Genomic DNA, 17,247 nt, shown 5'->3' with positions numbered 1-17,247 from the left:
ATGGGGTTTTTCAGTGCTGGGCCTGGGGACCGACAGCACTGCACAATTCGGAGGTCTGTCTTATTCTACTCACTCTGTGAGCCCGCTTTCCTAAAGGGCTGACCATCAGAATCATGTGTGATGAACAAGGGAGATGCACTGACCCCCTGGAGAAGGAAGGAACATCGCTCTAATACAGAGTCAGCAGAAGAGATGGACCCGTAGTGATAGCAAGGTGACTCTGCCAAAAGCAGACAGACCTTCACCCGAACAGGGACTTGAACCCTGGACCCTCAGATTAAAAGTCTGATGCTCTACCGACTGAGCTATCCAGGCTCTTGTGGAGCACTGGCTTCCCACCTTTTATAAAGCAGCAGTTTTACAACAAGCTGCCCAAAAGAGACACAGGTGTCACGAGGATGAAAGCTAGAAGCAGTTATGGCACAGAGAGCGAAGGACAATAGAAGGCACAATTACGTCACAGAAAGCTAAAGCAATACTACAAATCCCTCCCGTAGTCGGCAGAGTTCGAACCTGCGTGGGGAGACCCCAATGGATTTCAAGTCCATCGCCTTAACCTCTCGGCCACGCCTAATGTTAGAAAGCAAGCGCCCTTGTCTGGTGGCGCCCTGCACAGGCCAAGCTTCAGAAACAAAATCACGCAGAAAGATGAGGTGGTAAAAAATTTCAACCTTCCCGTATACTCAACGGCAAATGGTTGCCGTGACCCGGATTCGAACGGGGGTTGCTGCGGCCACAACACAGAGTAATAACCACTATACAATCACGGCGTGCCACTGGCTCACCCAAGACAGCCCCTGGAGCCCGGATACAAGAAGCAGCAGCGGCGTGTTTGTCCATCGAAGAGGGACTGGACATTTTGCAAATAAGTGCGAGGACCTTGAAAAATGCATGGATGCTTTGCCTCATGGCCTTCAGCAAACAGTATAGTCTGCAGGATTCGAACCTGCGCGGGGAGACCCCGATGGATTTCTAGTCCATCGCCTTAACCACTCGGCCACGACTACAGGAGTAGACCAATTTCTGCTCAGTTTGTGACCAACACTGCTGCCTGACCTAATTGCAACCAACCCAGCTCAGTCAGCAAGCGGAGATTGCAAGCTAGCCCTGCAAGCGGGTAAAACAGCGGTCTCACTGAGGAGAAATCAGGCTGCCATGTCTCATCCTATGAAATGGGGTTTTTCAGTGCTGGGCCTGGGGACCGACAGCACTGCACAATTCGGAGGTCTGTCTTATTCTACTCACTCTTTGAGCCCGCTTTCCTAACGAGCTGACCATCAGAATCAGGTGTGCCAAACAAGGGAGGTGCACTGATACGCTGGAGCAGGAAGGAACACTGCTCCAGTACAGATTCAGAAGAAGAGATGGACCATAGTGATAGCAAGGTGACTCCGCCAAAAGCAGACAGACCTTCACCCGAACAGGGACTCGAACCCTGGACCCTCAGATTAAAAGTCTGATGCTCTACCGACTGAGCTATCCTGGCTTTTGTAGAGCACTGTCTTCTCACCTTTTATAAAGCAGCAGTTTTACAACAAGCTGCCTAGAAGAGACCCAGGTGTCACGAGGATGAAAGCTAGAAGCAGTTATGGCACAGAGAGCGAAGGACCATAGAAGGCACAATTACCGTCACAGAAAGCTAAAGCAGTACTACAAATCCCTCCCGTAGTCGGCAGAGTTCGAACCTGCGCGGGAAGACCCCAATGGATTTCATGTCCATCACCTTTACCTCTCGGCCACGACTACGCCTAATGTTAGAAAGCAAGCGCCCTTGTCTGGTGGCGCCCTGCACAGGCCAAGCTTCAGAAACAAAATCACGCAGAAAGATGAGGTGGTAAAAAATTTTCAACCTTCCCGTATACTAAACGGCAAAGGGTTGCCGTGACCCGGATTCGAACGAGGGTTGCTGCGGCCACAACACAGAGTACTAACCACTATACGATCACGGCGTGCCACTGGCTCACCCAAGACAACCCCTGGAGCCCGGATACAAGAAGCAGCAGCGGCGTGTTTGTCCATCGAAGAGGGACTGGACAATTCGCAAATAAGTGCGAGGACCGTGAAAAATGCAGGGATGCTTTGCCTCATGGCCTTCAGCGTAGTCGGCAGGATTCGAACCTGCGCAGGGAGACCCCAATGGATTTCTAGTCCATCGCCTTAACCACTCGGCCACGACTACGGGAGTGGACTAGTTTCTGCTCAGTTTGTGTCCAACACTGCTGCCTGACCTACTTGCAACCAACCCAGCTCAGTCAGCAAGCGGAGATTGCAAGCTAGCCCTGCAAGCGGGTAAAACAGTGGTCCCACTGAGGAGAAATCAGGCTGCCATGTCTCATCCTATGTAATGGGGTTTTTCAGTACTGGCCCTGGGGACCGACAGCACTGCACAATTGGGAAGTCTGTCTTATTCTACTCACTCTGTGAGCACTCTTTCCTAAAAGGCTGACCATCAGAATCAGGGTTGCCGAACAAGGGAGATGCACTGATCCCCGGGAGCAGGAAGGAACATCGCTCTAGTACAGAGTCAGCAGAAGAGATGGACCGTAGTGATAGCAAGCTGAGCCCTCCAAAAAGTAGACTGACCTTCGCCCAAACAGGGACTTGAATTAAGCAGACTACCTTCTGCCCTCTTGTGTGTCACATTGCTGCCTGACCTACTTGCAACCAAGCAAGCGGAGATTGCAAGCTAGCCCTGTAAGCGGGTAAAACAGCAGTCCAACTGAGGAGAAATCAGGCTGCCATGTCTCATCCTATGTAATGGGGTTTTTCAGTGATGGGCCTGAGGACCGACAGCACTGCACAATTCGGAGGTCTGTCTTATTCTACTCACTCTGTGAGCCCGCTTTCCTAACGAGCTGACCATCAGAATCAGGTGTGCCAAACAAGGGAGGTGCACTGATACCCTGGAGCAGGAAGGAACACCGCTCCAGTACAGATTCAGAAGAAGAGATGGACCGTAGTGATAGCAAGGTGACTCCGCCAAAAGCAGACAGACCTTCGCCCAAACAGGGACTTGAACCCTGGACCCTCAGATTAAAAGTCTGATGTTCTACCGACTGAGCTATGCGGGCTCTTTGAAGTGCCGTCTTCTCACCTTTTATAAAGCAGCAGTTTTACAACAAGCTGCCTAGAAGAGACCCGGGTGTCACGAGGATGAAAGCTAGAAGCAGTTATGGCACAGAGAGCGAAGGACCATAGAAGGCACAATTACCGTCACAGAAAGCTAAAGCAGTACTACAAATCCCTCCCGTAGTCGGCAGAGTTCGAACCTGCGCGGGGAGACCCCAATGGATTTCAAGTCCATCGCCTTTACCTCTCGGCCACGACTACGCCTAATGTTAGAAAGCAAGTGCCCTTGTCTGGTGGCGCCCTGCACAGGCCAAGCTTCAGAAACAAAATCACGCAGAAAGATGAGGTGGTAAAAAATTTCAACCTTCCCGTATACTCAACGGCAAATGGTTGCCGTGACCCGGATTCGAACGGGGGTTGCTGCGGCCACAACACAGAGTAATAACCACTATACAATCACGGCGTGCCACTGGCTCACCCAAGACAACCCCTGGAGCCCGGATACAAGAAGCAGCAGCGGCGTGTTTGTCCATCGAAGAGGGACTGGACATTTCGCAAATAAGTGCGAGGACCGTGAAAAATGCATGGATGCTTTGCCTCATGGCCTTCAGCGTAGTCGGCAGGATTCGAACCTGCGCGGGGAGACCCCAATGGATTTCTAGTCCAGCGCCTTAACCACTCGGCCACGACTACAGGAGTGGACCAGTTTCTGCTCAGTTTGTGTCCAACACTGCTGCCTGACCTACTTGCAACCAACCCAGCTCAGTCAGCAAGCGGAGATTGCAAGCTAGCCCTGCAAGCGGGTAAAACAGTGGTCCCACTGAGGAGAAATCAGGCTGCCATGTCTCATCCTATGTAATGGGGTTTTTCAGTACTGGCCCTGGGGACCGACAGCACTGCACAATTGGGAAGTCTGTCTTATTCTACTCACTCTGTGAGCACTCTTTCCTAAAGGGCTGACCATCAGAATCAGGGTTGCTGAACAAGGGAGATGCACTGATCCCCGGGAGCAGGAAGGAACATCGCTCTAGTACAGAGTCAGCAGAAGAGATGGACCGTAGTGATAGCAAGCTGAGGCCTACAAAAAGAAGACTGACCTTCGCCCAAACAGGGACTTGAATTAAGCAGACCACCTTCTGCCATGTTGTGTGTAACACTGCTGCCTGACCTACTTGCAACCTAGCAAGCCGAGATTGTAAGCTAGCCCTTGAAGTGGCTAAAACAGCAGTCCCACTGAGGAGAAATCAGGCTGCCATGTCTCATCCTATGTAATGGGCTTTTTCAGTACTGGCCCTGGGGACCGACAGCACTGCACAAATGGGAGGTATGTCTTATTCTACTCACTCCGTGAGCACTCTTTCCTAAAGGGCTGACCATCAGAATCATGTGTGCCGAACAAGGAAGATGCACTGACCCCCTGGAGAAGGAAGGAACATCGCTCTAAGAGAAATCAGGCTGCCATGTCTCATCCTATGTAATGACGTTTTTCAGTGCTGGGCCTGGGGACCGACAGCACTGCACAATTCGGAGGTCTGTCTTATTCTACTCACTCTGTGAGCGCGCTTTCCTAACGAGCTGACCATCAGAATCAGGTGTGCCAAACAAGGGAGGTGCACTGATACCCTGGAGCAGGAAGGAACACCGCTCCGGTACAGATTCAGAAGAAGAGATGGACCGTAGTGATAGCAAGGTGACTCCGCCAAAAGCAGACAGACCTTCACCCGAACAGCGACTTGAACCCTGGACCCTCAGATTAAAAGTCTGATGCTCTACCGACTGAGCTATCCGGGCTCTTGTGGAGAACTGGCTTCTCACCTTTTATAAAGCAGCAGTTTTACAACAAGCTGCCCAGAAGAGACGCAGGTGTCACGAGGATGAAAGCTAGAAGCAGTTATGGCACAGAGAGCGAAGGACAATAGAAGGCACAATTACCGTCACAGAAATCTAAAGCAATACTGCAAATCCCTCCCGTAGTCGGCAGAGTTCGAACCTGCGTGAGGAGACCCCAATGGATTTTAAGTCCATCGCCTTAACCTCTCGGCCACGACTACGGCTAATGTTAAAAAGCAAGCACACTTGTCTGGTGGCGCCCTGCACAGGCCAAGCTTCAGAAACAAAATCACGCAGAAAGATGAGGTGGTAAAAAATTTTCAACCTTCCCGTATAATCAACAGCAAAGGGTTGCCGTGACCCGGATTCGAACCGGGGTTGCTGCGGCCACAACGCAGAGTACTAACCACTATACTATCACGGCGTGCCACTGGCTCACCCAAGACAGCCCCTGGAGCCCGGATACAAGAAGCAGCAGCGGCGTGTTTGTCCATCGAAGAGAGACTGGACATTTCGCAAATAAGTGCGAGGACCGTGAAAAACGCATGGATGCTTTGCCTCATGGCCTTCAGCATAGTCGGCAGGATTCAAACCTTCGCGGTGAAACCCCAATGGATTTCTAGTCCATCGCCTTAACCACTCAGCCACGACTATGGTAGTAAACCAATTTCTGCTCAGTTTGTGTCCAACACTGCTGTCTGACCTAATTGCAACCAACCCAGCTCAGTCAGCAAGCGGAGATTGCAAGCTAGCCCTGCAAGCGGGTAAAACAGCGGTCCCACTGAGGAGAAATCAGGCTGCCATGTCTCATCCTATGTAATGGGGTTTTTCAGTACTGGCCCTGGGGACCGACAGCACTGCACAATTGGGAAGTCTGTCTTATTCTACTCACTCCGTGAGCACTCTTTCCTAAAGGGCTGACCATCAGAATCATGTGTGCCGAACAAGGAAGATGCACTGACCCCCTGGAGAAGGAAGGAACATCGCTCTAAGAGAAATCAGGCTGCCATGTCTCATCCTATGTAATGACGTTTTTCAGTGCTGGGCCTGGGGACCGACAGCACTGCACAATTCGGAGGTCTGTCTTATTCTACTCACTCTGTGATCGCGCTTTCCTAACGAGCTGACCATCAGAATCAGGTGTGCCAAACAAAGGAGGTGCACTGATACCCTGGAGCAGGAAGGAACACCGCTCCAGTACAGATTCAGAAGAAGAGATGGACCGTAGTGATAGCAAGGTGACTCCGCCAAAAGCAGACAGACCTTCACCCGAACAGGGACTTGAAACCTGGACCCTCAGATTAAAAGTCTGATGCTCTACCGACTGAGCTATCCGGGCTCTTGTGGAGAACTGGCTTCTCACCTTTTATAAAGCAGCAGTTTTACAACAAGCTGCCCAGAAGAGACGCAGGTGTCACGAGGATGAAAGCTAGAAGCAGTTATGGCACAGAGAGCGAAGGACAATAGAAGGCACAATTACCGTCACAGAAATCTAAAGCAATACTGCAAATCCCTCCCGTAGTCGGCAGAGTTCGAACCTGCGTGGGGAGACCCCAATGGATTTCAAGTCCATCGCCTTAACCTCTCGGCCATGACTACGGCTAATGTTAAACAGCAAGCACCCTTGTCTGGTGGCGCCCTGCACAGGCCAAGCTTCAGAAACAAAATCACGCAGAAAGATGAGGTGGTAAAAAATTTTCAACCTTCCCGTATAATCAACGGCAAAGGGTTGCCGTGACCCGGATTCAAACCGGGTTGCTGCGGCCACAACGCAGAGTACTAACCACTATACAATCACGGCGTGCCACTGGCTCACCCAAGACAACCCCTGGAGCCCGGATACAAGAAGCAGCAGCGGCGTGTTTGTCCATCGAAGAGAGACTGGACATTTCGCAAATAAGTGCGATGACCGTGAAAAATGCATGGATGCTTTGCCTCATGGCCTTCAGCGTAGTCGGCAGGATTCAAACCTGCGCGGGGAGACCCCAATGGATTTCTAGTCCATCGCCTTAACCACTCGGCCACGACTACGGGAGTGGACCAATTTCTGCTCAGTTTGTGTCCAACACTGCTGCCTGACCTACTTGCAACCAACCCAGCTCAGTCAGCAAGCGGAGAATGCAAGCTAGCCCTGCAAGTGTGTAAAACAGCGGTCCCACTGAGGAGAAATCAGGCTGCCATGTCTCATCCTATGTAATGGGGTTTTTCAGTACTGGCCCTGGGGACCGACAGCACTGCACAATTGGGAAGTCTGTCTTAATCTACTCACTCTGTGAGCACTCTTTCCTAAAGGGATGACCATCAGAATCAGGTTTGCCAAACAAGGGAGATGCACTGATCCCCGGGAGCAGGAAGGAACATCGCTCTAGTACAGAGTCAGCAGAAGAGATGGACCGTAGTGATAGCAAGCTGAGGCCTACAAAAAGAAGACTGACCTTCGCCCTAACAGGGACTTGAATTAAGCAGACCACCTTCTGCCATGTTGTGTGTAACACTGCTGCCTGACCTCCTTGCAACCTAGCAAGCGGAGATTTTAAGCTAGCCCTGGAAGCGGCTAAAACAGCAGTCCCACTGAGGAGAAATCAGGCTGCCATGTCTCATCCTTTGTAATGGGGTTTTTCAGTACTGGCCCTGGGGACCGACAGCACTGCACAATTGGGAAGTCTGTCTTATTCTACTCTCTCTGTGAGCACTCTTTCCTAAAGGGCTGATCATCAGAATCAGGTGTGCCGAACAAGGGAGATGCACTGATCCCCGGGAGCAGGAAGGAACATCGCTCTAGTACAGAGTGAGCAGAAGAGATGGACCGTAGTGATAGCAAGCTGAGGCCTACAAAAAGAAGACTGACCTTCGCCCAAACAGGGACTTGAATTAAGCAGACCACCTTCTGCCATGTTGTGTGTAACACTGCTGCCTGACCTACTTGCAAGCTAGCAAGCGGAGATTGTAAGCTAGCCCTGGATGCAGCTAAAACAGCAGTCCCACTGAGGAGAAATCAGGCTGCCATGTCTAATCCTATGTAATGGGGTTTTTCAGTACTGGCCCTGGGGACCGACAGCACTGCACAAATGGGAGGTCTTTCTTATTCTACTCACTCCGTGAGCACTCTTTCCTAAAGGGCTGACCATCAGAATCATGTGTGCCGAACAAGGGAGATGCACTGATCCCCGGGAGAAGGAAAGAACATCGCTCTAATACAGAGTCAGCAGAAGAGATGGACCCGTAGTGATAGCAAGCTGAGCCCTCCAAAAAGTAGACTGACCTTCGCCCAAACAGGGACTTGAATTAAGCAGACTACCTTCTGCCCTGTTGTGTGTCACATTGCTGCCTGACCTACTTGCAACCTAGCAAGCCGAGATTGTAAGCTAGCACTGGAAGCGGGTAAAACAGCAGTCCCACTGAGGAGAAATCAGGCTGCCATGTCTCATCCTATGTAATGGGGTTTTTCAGTACTGGCCCTGGGGACCGACAGCACTGCACAATTGGGAAGTCCGTCTTATTCTACGTACTCTGTGAGCACTCTTTCCTAAAGGGCTGGTCATCAGAATCAGGTGTGCCGAACAAGGGAGATGCACTGATCCCCGGGAGCAGGAAGGAACATTGCTCTAGTACAGAGTCAGCAGAAGAGATGGACCCGTAGTGATAGCAAGCTGAGCCCTCCAAAAAGTAGACTGACCTTCGCCCAAACAGGGACTTGAATTAAGCAGACTACCTTCTGCCCTGTTGTGTGTCACATTGCTGCCTTACCTACTTGCAACCTAGCAAGCAGAGATTGCAAGCTAGCCCTGTAAGCGGGTAAAACAGCAGTCCCACTGAGGAGAAATCAGGCTGCCATGTCTCATCCTATGTAATGGCGTTTTTCAGTGATGGGCCTGGGGACCGACAGCACTGCACAATTCGGAGGTCTGTCTTATTCTACTTACTCTGTGAGCCCGCTTTCCTAACGAGCTGACCATCAGAATCAGGTGTGCCAAACAAGGGAGGTGCACTGATACCCTGGAGCAGGAAGGAACACCGCTCCAGTACAGATTCAGAACAAGAGATGGACCGTAGTGATAGCAAGGTGACTCCGCCAAAAGCAGACAGACCTTTGCCCGAACAGGGACTTGAACCCTGGACCCTCAGATTAAAAATCTGATGCTCTACCGACTGAGCTATCCAGGCTCTTGTGGAGCACTGTCTTCTCACCTTTTATAAAGCAGCAGTTTTACAACAAGCTGCCTAGAAGAGACCCAGGTGTCACGAGGATGAAAGCTAGAAGCAGTTATGGCACAGAGAGCGAAGGACCATAGAAGGCACAATTACAGTCACAGAAAGCTAAAGCAGTACTACAAATCCCTCCCGTAGTCGGCAGAGTTCGGACCTGCGCGGGGAGACCCCAATGGATTTCAAGTCCATCACCTTTACCTCTCGGCCACGACTACGCCTAATGTTAGAAAGCAAGCGCCCTTGTCTGGTGGCGCCCTGCACAGGCCAAGCTTCAGAAACAAAATCACGCAGAAAGATGAGGTGGTAAAAAATTTTCAACCTTCCCGTATACTAAACGGCAAAGGGTTGCCGTGACCCGGATTCGAACGAGGGTTGCTGCGGCCACAACACAGAGTATTAACCACTATACGTTCACGGCGTGCCACTGGCTCACCCAAGACAACCCCTGGAGCCCGGATACAAGAAGCAGCAGCGGCGTGTTTGTCCATCGAAGAGGGACTGGACAATTCGCAAATAAGTGCGAGGACCGTGAAAAATGCATGGATGCTTTGCCTCATGGCCTTCAGCGTAGTCGGCAGGATTCGAACCTGCGCGGGGAGACCCCAATGGATTTCTAGTCCATCGCCTTAACCACTCGGCCACGACTACGGGAGTGGACCAGTTTCTGCTCAGTTTGTGTCCAACACTGCTGCCTGACCTACTTGCAACCAACCCAGCTCAGTCAGCAAGCGGAGATTGCAAGCTAGCCCTGCAAGCGGGTAAAACAGTGGTCCCACTGAGGAGAAATCAGGCTGCCATGTCTCATCCTATGTAATGGCGTTTTTCAGTACTGGCCCTGGGGACCGACAGCACTGCACAATTGGGAAGTCTGTCTTATTCTACTCACTCTGTGAGCACTCTTTCCTAAAAGGCTGACCATCAGAATCAGGGTTGCCGAACAAGGGAGATGCACTGATCCCCGGGAGCAGGAAGGAACATCGCTCTATTACAGAGTCAGCCGAAGAGATGGACCGTAGTGATAGCAAGCTGAGCCCTCCAAAAAGTAGACTGACCTTCGCCCAAACAGGGACTTGAATTAAGCAGACTACCTTCTGCCCTCTTGTGTGTCACATTGCTGCCTGACCTACTTGCAACCTAGCAAGCGGAGATTGCAAGCTAGCCCTGTAAGCGGGTAAAACAGCAGTCCAACTGAGGAGAAATCAGGCTGCCATGTCTCATCCTATGTAATGGGGTTTTTCAGTGATGGGCCTGGGGACCGACAGCACTGCACAATTCGGAGGTCTGTCTTATTCTACTCACTCTGTGAGCCCGCTTTCCTAACGAGCTGACCATCAGAATCAGGTGTGCCAAACAAGGGAGGTGCACTGATACCCTGGAGCAGGAAGGAACACCGCTCCAGTACAGATTCAGAAGAAAAGATGGACCGTAGTGATAGCAAGGTGACTCCGCCAAAAGCAGAAAGACCTTTGCCCGAACAGGGACTTGAACCCTGGACCCTCAGATTAAAAGTCTGATGCTCTACCGACTGAGCTATCCGGGCTCTTGTGGAGCACTGGCTTCTCACCTTTTATAAAGCAGCAATTTTACAACAAGCTGCCCAGAAGAGACGCAGGTGTCACGAGGATGAAAGCTAGAAGCAGTTATGGCACAGAGAGCGAAGGACCATAGATGGCACAATTACCGTCACAGAAAGCTAAAGCAATACTGCAAATCCTTCCGGAAATGGGAAGAGTTCGAACCTGCGCAGGGAGACCCCAATGGATTTCAAGTCCATCGTCTTAACCTCTCCTCCACAACTACGCCTAATGTTAGAAAGCAAGCCCCCTTGTCTGGTGGCGCCCTGCACAGGCCAAGCTTCAGAAACAAAATCACGCAGAAAGATGAGGTGGTAAAAATTTTTCAACCTTCCCGTATACTCAACGGCAAAGTGTTGCCGTGACCCGGATTCGAACCGGGGTTGCTGCGGCCACAACGCAGAGTACTAACCACTATACGATCACGGCGTGCCACTGGCTCACCCAAGACAACCCCTGGAGCCCGGATACAAGAAGCAGCAGCGGCGTGTTTGTCCATCGAAGAGGGACTGGACATTTCGCAAATAAGTGCGAGCACCATGAAAAATGCATGGATGCTTTGCCTAATGGCCTTCAGGAAACAGCGTAGTCGGCAGGATTCGAACCTGCGCGGGGAGACCCCAATGGATTTCTAGTCCATCGCCTTAAAAACTCGGCCACGACTACGGCAGTAGACCAATTTGTGCTCAGTTTGTGTCCAACACTGCTGCCTGACCTACTTGCAACCAACCCAGCTCAGTCAGCAAGCGGAGATTGCAAGCTAGCCCTGCAAGCGGTTAAAACAGCAGTCCCACTGAGGAGAAATCAGGCTGCCATGTCTCATCCTATGTAATGGGGTTTTTCAGTACTGGCCCTGGGGACCGACAGCACTGCACAAATGGGAGGTCTTTCTTATTCTACTCACTCCGGGAGCACTCTTTCCTAAAGGGCTGACCATCAGAATCATGTGTGCCGAACAAGGGAGATGCACTGATCCCCGGGAGAAGGAAGGAACATCGCTCTAATACAGAGTCAGCAGAAGAGATGGACCCGTAGTGATAGCAAGCTGAGCCCTCCAAAAAGTAGACTGACCTCCGCCCAAACAGGGACTTGAATTAAGCAGACTACCTTCTGCCCTGTTGTGTGTCACATTGCTGCCTGACCTACTTGCAACCTAGCAAGCCGAGATTGTAAGCTAGCACTGGAAGCGGGTAAAACAGCAGTCCCACTGAGGAGAAATCAGGCTGCCATGTCTAATCCTATGTAATGGGGTTTTTCAGTGCTGGGCCTGGGGACCGACAGCACTGCACAAATCGGAGGTCTGTCTTATTCTACTGACTCTGTGAGCGCGCTTTCCTAACGAGCTGACCATCAGAATCAGGTGTGCCAAACAAGGGAGGTGCACTGATACCCTGGAGCAGGAAGGAACACCGCTCCAGTAAAGATTCAGAAGAAGAGATGGACCATAGTGATAGCAAGGTGACTCCGCCAAAAGCTGACAGACCTTCGCCCGAACAGGGACTTGGACCCTGGACCCTCAGATTAAAAGTCTGATACTCTACCGACTGAGCTATCCGGGCTCTTGTGGAGCACTGGCTTCTCACCTTTTATAAAGCAGCAATTTTACAACAAGCTGCCCAGAAGAGACGCAGGTGTCACGAGGTTGAAAGCTAGAAGCAGTTATGGCACAGAGAGCGAAGGACCATAGATGACACAATTACCGTCACAGAAAGCTAAAGCAATACTGCAAATCCCTCCCGTAGTCGGCAGAGTTGGAACCTGCGCAGGGAGACCCCAATGGATTTCAAGTCCATCGCCTTAACCTCTCGGCCACGACTACGCAAGCCCCCTTGTCTGATGGCGCCCTGCACAGGCCAAGCTTCAGAAACAAAATCACGCAGAAAGATGAGGTGGTAAAAAATGTTCAACCTTCCTGTATACTCAACGGCAAAGGGTTGCCGTGACCTGGATTCAAACCAGGGTTGCTGCAGCCACAACGCAGAGTACTGACCACTATACGATCACGGCGTGCCACTGGCTCACCCAAGACAACCCCTGGAGCCCGGATACAAGAAGCAGCAGCGGCGTGTTTGTCCATCGATGAGGGACTGGACATTTCGCAAATAAGTGCGAGGACCGTGAAAAATGCATGGATGCTTTGCCTCATGGCCTTCAGCAAACAGCGTAGTCAGCAGGATTCGAACCTACGCAGGGAGACCCCAATGGATTTCAAGTTCATCGCCTTAACCACTCGGCCACGACTACGGGAGTAGACCAATTACTGCTCAGTTTGTGTCCAACACTGCTGCCTGACCAACTTGCAACCAACCCAGCTCAGTCAGCAAGCGGAGATTGCAAGCTAGCCCTGCAAGCGGGTGAAACAGCGGTCCCACTGAGGAGAAATCAGGCTGCCATGTCTCATCCTATGTAATGGGGTTTTTCAGTACTGGCCTTGGGGACCGACAGCACTGCACAATTGGGAAGTCTGTCTTATTCTACTCACTCTGTGAGCACTCTTTCCTAAAGGGCTGACCATCAGAATCAGGTGTGCCGAACAAGGGAGATGCACTGATCCCCGGGAGCAGAAAGGAACATCGCTCTAGTACAGAGTCAGCAGAAGAGATGGACCGTAGTGATAGCAAGCTGAGGCCTACAAAAAGAAGACTGACCTACGCCCAAACAGGGACTTGAATTAAGCAGACCACCTTCTGCCATGTTGTGTGTAACACTGGTGCCTGACCTAATTGCAACCTAGCAAGCTGAGATTGTAAGTTAGCCCTGGAAGCGGCTAAAACAGCAGTCCCACTGAGGAGAAATCAGGCTGCCATGTCTCATCCTATGTAATGGGGTTTTTCAGTGCTGGGCCTGGGGACCGACAGCACTGCACAATTCGGAGGTCTGTCTTATTCTACTCACTCTGTGAGCGCGCTTTCCTAACGAGCTGACCATCAGAATCAGGTGTGCCAAACAAGGGAGGTGCACTGATACCCTGGAGCAGGAAGGAACACAGCTCCAGTACAGATTCAGAAGAAGAGATGGACCGTAGTGATAGCAAGGTGACTCCGCCAAAAGCAGACAGACCTTCACCCGAACAGGGATTTGAGCCCTGGACCCTCAGATTAAAAGTCTGATGCTCTACTGACTGAGCTATCCGGGCTCCTGTGGAGCACTGGCTTCTCACCTTTTATAAAGCAGCAATTTTACAACAAGCTGGCCAGAAGAGACGCAGGTGTCACGAGGATGAAAGCTAGAAGCAGTTATGGCACAGAGAGCGAAGGACCATAGATGACACAATTACCGTCACAGAAAGCTAAAGCAATACTGCAAATCCCTCCCGTAGTCGGCAGAGTTGGAACCTGCGCAGGGAGACCCCAATGGATTTCAAGTCCATCGCCTTAACCTCTCGGCCACGACTACGCAAGCCCCCTTGTCTGATGGCGCCCTGCACAGGCCAAGCTTCAGAAACAAAATCACGCAGAAAGATGAGGTGGTAAAAAATGTTCAACCTTCCTGTATACTCAACGGCAAAGGGTTGCCGTGACCTGGATTCAAACCAGGGTTGCTGCAGCCACAACGCAGAGTACTGACCACTATACGATCACGGCGTGCCACTGGCTCACCCAAGACAACCTCTGGAGCCCGGATACAAGAAGCAGCAGCGGCGTGTTTGTCCATCGATGAGGGACTGGACATTTCGCAAATAAGTGCGAGGACCGTGAAAAATGCATGGATGCTTTGCCTCATGGCCTTCAGCAAACAGCGTAGTCAGCAGGATTCGAACCTACGCAGGGAGTCCCCAATGGATTTCAAGTTCATCGCCTTAACCACTCGGCCACGACTACGGGAGTAGACCAATTACTGCTCAGTTTGTGTCCAACACTGCTGCCTGACCAACTTGCAACCAACCCAGCTCAGTCAGCAAGCGGAGATTGCAAGCTAGCCCTGCAAGCGGGTAAAACAGCGGTCCCACTGAGGAGAAATCAGGCTGCCATGTCTCATCCTATGTAATGGGGTTTTTCAGTACTGGCCTTGGGGACCGACAGCACTGCACAATTGGGAAGTCTGTCTTATTCTACTCACTCTGTGAGCACTCTTTCCTAAAGGGCTGACCATCAGAATCAGGTGTGCCGAACAAGGGAGATGCACTGATCCCCGGGAGCAGAAAGGAACATCGCTCTAGTACAGAGTCAGCAGAAGAGATGGACCGTAGTGATAGCAAGCTGAGGCCTACAAAAAGAAGACTGACCTACGCCCAAACAGGGACTTGAATTAAGCAGACCACCTTCTGCCATGTTGTGTGTAACACTGGTGCCTGACCTAATTGCAACCTAGCAAGCTGAGATTGTAAGTTAGCCCTGGAAGCGGCTAAAACAGCAGTCCCACTGAGGAGAAATCAGGCTGCCATGTCTCATCCTATGTAATGGGGTTTTTCAGTGCTGGGCCTGGGGACCGACAGCACTGCACAATTCGGAGGTCTGTCTTATTCTACTCACTCTGTGAGCGCGCTTTCCTAACGAGCTGACCATCAGAATCAGGTGTGCCAAACAAGGGAGGTGCACTGATACCCTAGAGCAGGAAGGAACACCGCTCCAGTACAGATTCAGAAGAAGAGATGGACCGTAGTGATAGCAAGGTGACTCCGCCAAAAGCAGACAGACCTTCACCCGAACAGGGATTTGAGCCCTGGACCCTCAGATTAAAAGTCTGATGCTCTACTGACTGAGCTATCCGGGCTCCTGTGGAGCACTGGCTTCTCACCTTTTATAAAGCAGCAATTTTACAACAAGCTGGCCAGAAGAGACGCAGGTGTCACGAGGATGAAAGCTAGAAGCAGTTATGGCACAGAGAGCGAAGGACCATAGATGGCACAATTACAGTCACAGAAAGCTAAAGCAATACTGCAAATCCTTCCGGAAATGGGAAGAGTTCGAACCTGCGCAGGGAGACCCCAATGAATTTCAAGTCCATCGCCTTAACCTCTCGGCCACGACTACGCCTAATGTTAGAAAGCAAGCCCCCTTGTCTGACGGCGCCCTGCACAGGCCAAGCTTCAGAAAAAAAATCACGCAGAAAGATGAGGTGGTAAAAAATTTTCCACCTTCCCGTATACTCAACGGCAAAGGGTTGCCGTGACTCGGATTCGAACCAGGGTTGCTGCGGCCTCAGCGCAGAGTACTAACCAATATACAATCACGGCGTGCCACTGGCTCACCCAAGACAACCCCTGGAGCCCAGATACAAGAAGCAGCAGTGGCGTGTTTGTCCATCGATGAGAGGACTGGACATTTCGCAAATAAGTGCGAGGACCGTGAAAAATGCATGGATGCTTTGCCTCATGGCCTTCAGCAAACAGCGTAGTCAGCAGGATTCGAACCTGCGCGGGGAGACCCCAATGGATTTCAAGTCCATCACCTTAATCACTCGGCCACGACTACGGGAGTAGACCAACTTCTGCTCAGTTTGTGTCCAACACTGCTGCCTGACCTACTTGCAACCAACCCAGCTCAGTCAGCAAGCGGAGATTGCAAGCTAGCCCTGCAAGCGGCTAAAACAGCGATCCCACTGAGGAGAAATCAGGCTGCCATGTCTCATCCTATGTAATGGGGTTTTTCAGTACTGGCCCTGGGGACCGACAGCACTGCACAATTGGGAAGTCTGTCTTATTCTACTCACTCTGTGAGCACTCTTTCCTAAAAGGCTGACCATCAGAATCAGGGTTGCCGAACAAGGGAGATGCACTGATCCCCGGGAGCAGGAAGGAACATCGCTCTAGTACAGAGTCAGCAGAAGAGATGGACCGTAGTGATAGCAAGCTGAGCCCTCCAAAAAGTAGACTGACCTTCGCCCAAACAGGGACTTGAATTAAGCAGACTACCTTCTGCCCTCTTGTGTGTCACATTGCTGCCTGACCTACTTGCAACCTAGCAAGCGGAGATTGCAAGCTAGCCCTGTAAGCGGGTAAAACAGCAGTCCAACTGAGGAGAAATCAGGCTGCCATGTCTCATCCTATGTAATGGGGTTTTTCAGTGATGGGCCTGAGGACCGACAGCACTGCACAATTCGGAGGTCTGTCTTATTCTACTCACTCTGTGAGCCCGCTTTCCTAACGAGCTGACCATCAGAATGAGGTGTGCCAAACAAGGGAGGTGCACTGATACCCTGGAGCAGGAAGGAACACCGCTCCAGTACAGATTCAGAAGAAGAGATGGACCGTAGTGATAGCAAGGTGACTCCGCCAAAAGCAGACAGACCTTCGCCCAAACAGGGACTTGAACCCTGGACCCTCAGATTAAAAGTCTGATGTTCTACCGACTGAGCTATGCGGGCTCTTTGAAGTGCCGTCTTCTCACCTTTTATAAAGCAGCAGTTTTACAACAAGCTGCCTAGAAGAGACCCGGGTGTCACGAGGATGAAAGCTAGAAGCAGTTATGGCACAGAGAGCGAAGGACCATAGAAGGCACAATTACCGTCACAGAAAGCTAAAGCAGTACTACAAATCCCTCCCGTAGTCGGCAGAGTTCGAACCTGCGCGGGGAGACCCCAATGGATTTCAAGTCCATCGCCTTTACCTCTCGGCCACGACTAC

At 51.3% G+C, this 17,247-nt stretch overlaps 18 non-coding genes across 18 annotated transcripts; all 18 read right to left on the bottom strand.

Moving 5' to 3' along the window:
- Window positions 1–242: 242 nt before the first annotated feature.
- On the bottom strand, window positions 243–315 carry trnak-uuu (transfer RNA lysine (anticodon UUU)). The gene has a single exon. It is a non-coding gene; the product is annotated as a tRNA-Lys (tRNA).
- Window positions 316–925: 610 nt separating this feature from the next.
- trnas-aga (transfer RNA serine (anticodon AGA)) lies at window positions 926–1,007 on the bottom strand. The gene has a single exon. It is a non-coding gene; the product is annotated as a tRNA-Ser (tRNA).
- A 1,090-nt stretch (window positions 1,008–2,097) lies between these two features.
- trnas-aga (transfer RNA serine (anticodon AGA)) lies at window positions 2,098–2,179 on the bottom strand. The gene has a single exon. It is a non-coding gene; the product is annotated as a tRNA-Ser (tRNA).
- Window positions 2,180–3,248: 1,069 nt separating this feature from the next.
- trnas-uga (transfer RNA serine (anticodon UGA)) lies at window positions 3,249–3,330 on the bottom strand. Its single transcript has one exon. It is a non-coding gene; the product is annotated as a tRNA-Ser (tRNA).
- Window positions 3,331–3,680: 350 nt separating this feature from the next.
- On the bottom strand, window positions 3,681–3,762 carry trnas-aga (transfer RNA serine (anticodon AGA)). The gene has a single exon. It is a non-coding gene; the product is annotated as a tRNA-Ser (tRNA).
- A 1,276-nt stretch (window positions 3,763–5,038) lies between these two features.
- Window positions 5,039–5,120, bottom strand: trnal-uaa (transfer RNA leucine (anticodon UAA)). The gene has a single exon. It is a non-coding gene; the product is annotated as a tRNA-Leu (tRNA).
- Window positions 5,121–5,251: 131 nt separating this feature from the next.
- Window positions 5,252–5,323, bottom strand: trnah-gug (transfer RNA histidin (anticodon GUG)). The gene has a single exon. It is a non-coding gene; the product is annotated as a tRNA-His (tRNA).
- A 1,525-nt stretch (window positions 5,324–6,848) lies between these two features.
- On the bottom strand, window positions 6,849–6,930 carry trnas-aga (transfer RNA serine (anticodon AGA)). Its single transcript has one exon. It is a non-coding gene; the product is annotated as a tRNA-Ser (tRNA).
- Window positions 6,931–8,990: 2,060 nt separating this feature from the next.
- trnak-uuu (transfer RNA lysine (anticodon UUU)) lies at window positions 8,991–9,063 on the bottom strand. Its single transcript has one exon. It is a non-coding gene; the product is annotated as a tRNA-Lys (tRNA).
- Window positions 9,064–9,674: 611 nt separating this feature from the next.
- Window positions 9,675–9,756, bottom strand: trnas-aga (transfer RNA serine (anticodon AGA)). The gene has a single exon. It is a non-coding gene; the product is annotated as a tRNA-Ser (tRNA).
- An 819-nt stretch (window positions 9,757–10,575) lies between these two features.
- trnak-uuu (transfer RNA lysine (anticodon UUU)) lies at window positions 10,576–10,648 on the bottom strand. The gene has a single exon. It is a non-coding gene; the product is annotated as a tRNA-Lys (tRNA).
- Window positions 10,649–11,039: 391 nt separating this feature from the next.
- Window positions 11,040–11,111, bottom strand: trnah-gug (transfer RNA histidin (anticodon GUG)). The gene has a single exon. It is a non-coding gene; the product is annotated as a tRNA-His (tRNA).
- Window positions 11,112–11,266: 155 nt separating this feature from the next.
- On the bottom strand, window positions 11,267–11,348 carry trnas-aga (transfer RNA serine (anticodon AGA)). The gene has a single exon. It is a non-coding gene; the product is annotated as a tRNA-Ser (tRNA).
- Window positions 11,349–12,168: 820 nt separating this feature from the next.
- trnak-uuu (transfer RNA lysine (anticodon UUU)) lies at window positions 12,169–12,241 on the bottom strand. The gene has a single exon. It is a non-coding gene; the product is annotated as a tRNA-Lys (tRNA).
- A 603-nt stretch (window positions 12,242–12,844) lies between these two features.
- trnas-uga (transfer RNA serine (anticodon UGA)) lies at window positions 12,845–12,926 on the bottom strand. Its single transcript has one exon. It is a non-coding gene; the product is annotated as a tRNA-Ser (tRNA).
- A 1,495-nt stretch (window positions 12,927–14,421) lies between these two features.
- On the bottom strand, window positions 14,422–14,503 carry trnas-uga (transfer RNA serine (anticodon UGA)). The gene has a single exon. It is a non-coding gene; the product is annotated as a tRNA-Ser (tRNA).
- A 1,511-nt stretch (window positions 14,504–16,014) lies between these two features.
- On the bottom strand, window positions 16,015–16,096 carry trnas-uga (transfer RNA serine (anticodon UGA)). The gene has a single exon. It is a non-coding gene; the product is annotated as a tRNA-Ser (tRNA).
- A 1,069-nt stretch (window positions 16,097–17,165) lies between these two features.
- trnas-uga (transfer RNA serine (anticodon UGA)) lies at window positions 17,166–17,247 on the bottom strand. Its single transcript has one exon. It is a non-coding gene; the product is annotated as a tRNA-Ser (tRNA).

Source organism: Carassius carassius, chromosome 18, assembly GCF_963082965.1.
Source record: "Carassius carassius chromosome 18, fCarCar2.1, whole genome shotgun sequence".
Taxonomy (NCBI): domain Eukaryota; kingdom Metazoa; phylum Chordata; class Actinopteri; order Cypriniformes; family Cyprinidae; genus Carassius; species Carassius carassius.
The sequence above is the reverse complement of the archived record's forward strand: the minus strand, read 5'-3'. Positions and strand labels throughout refer to the sequence as shown.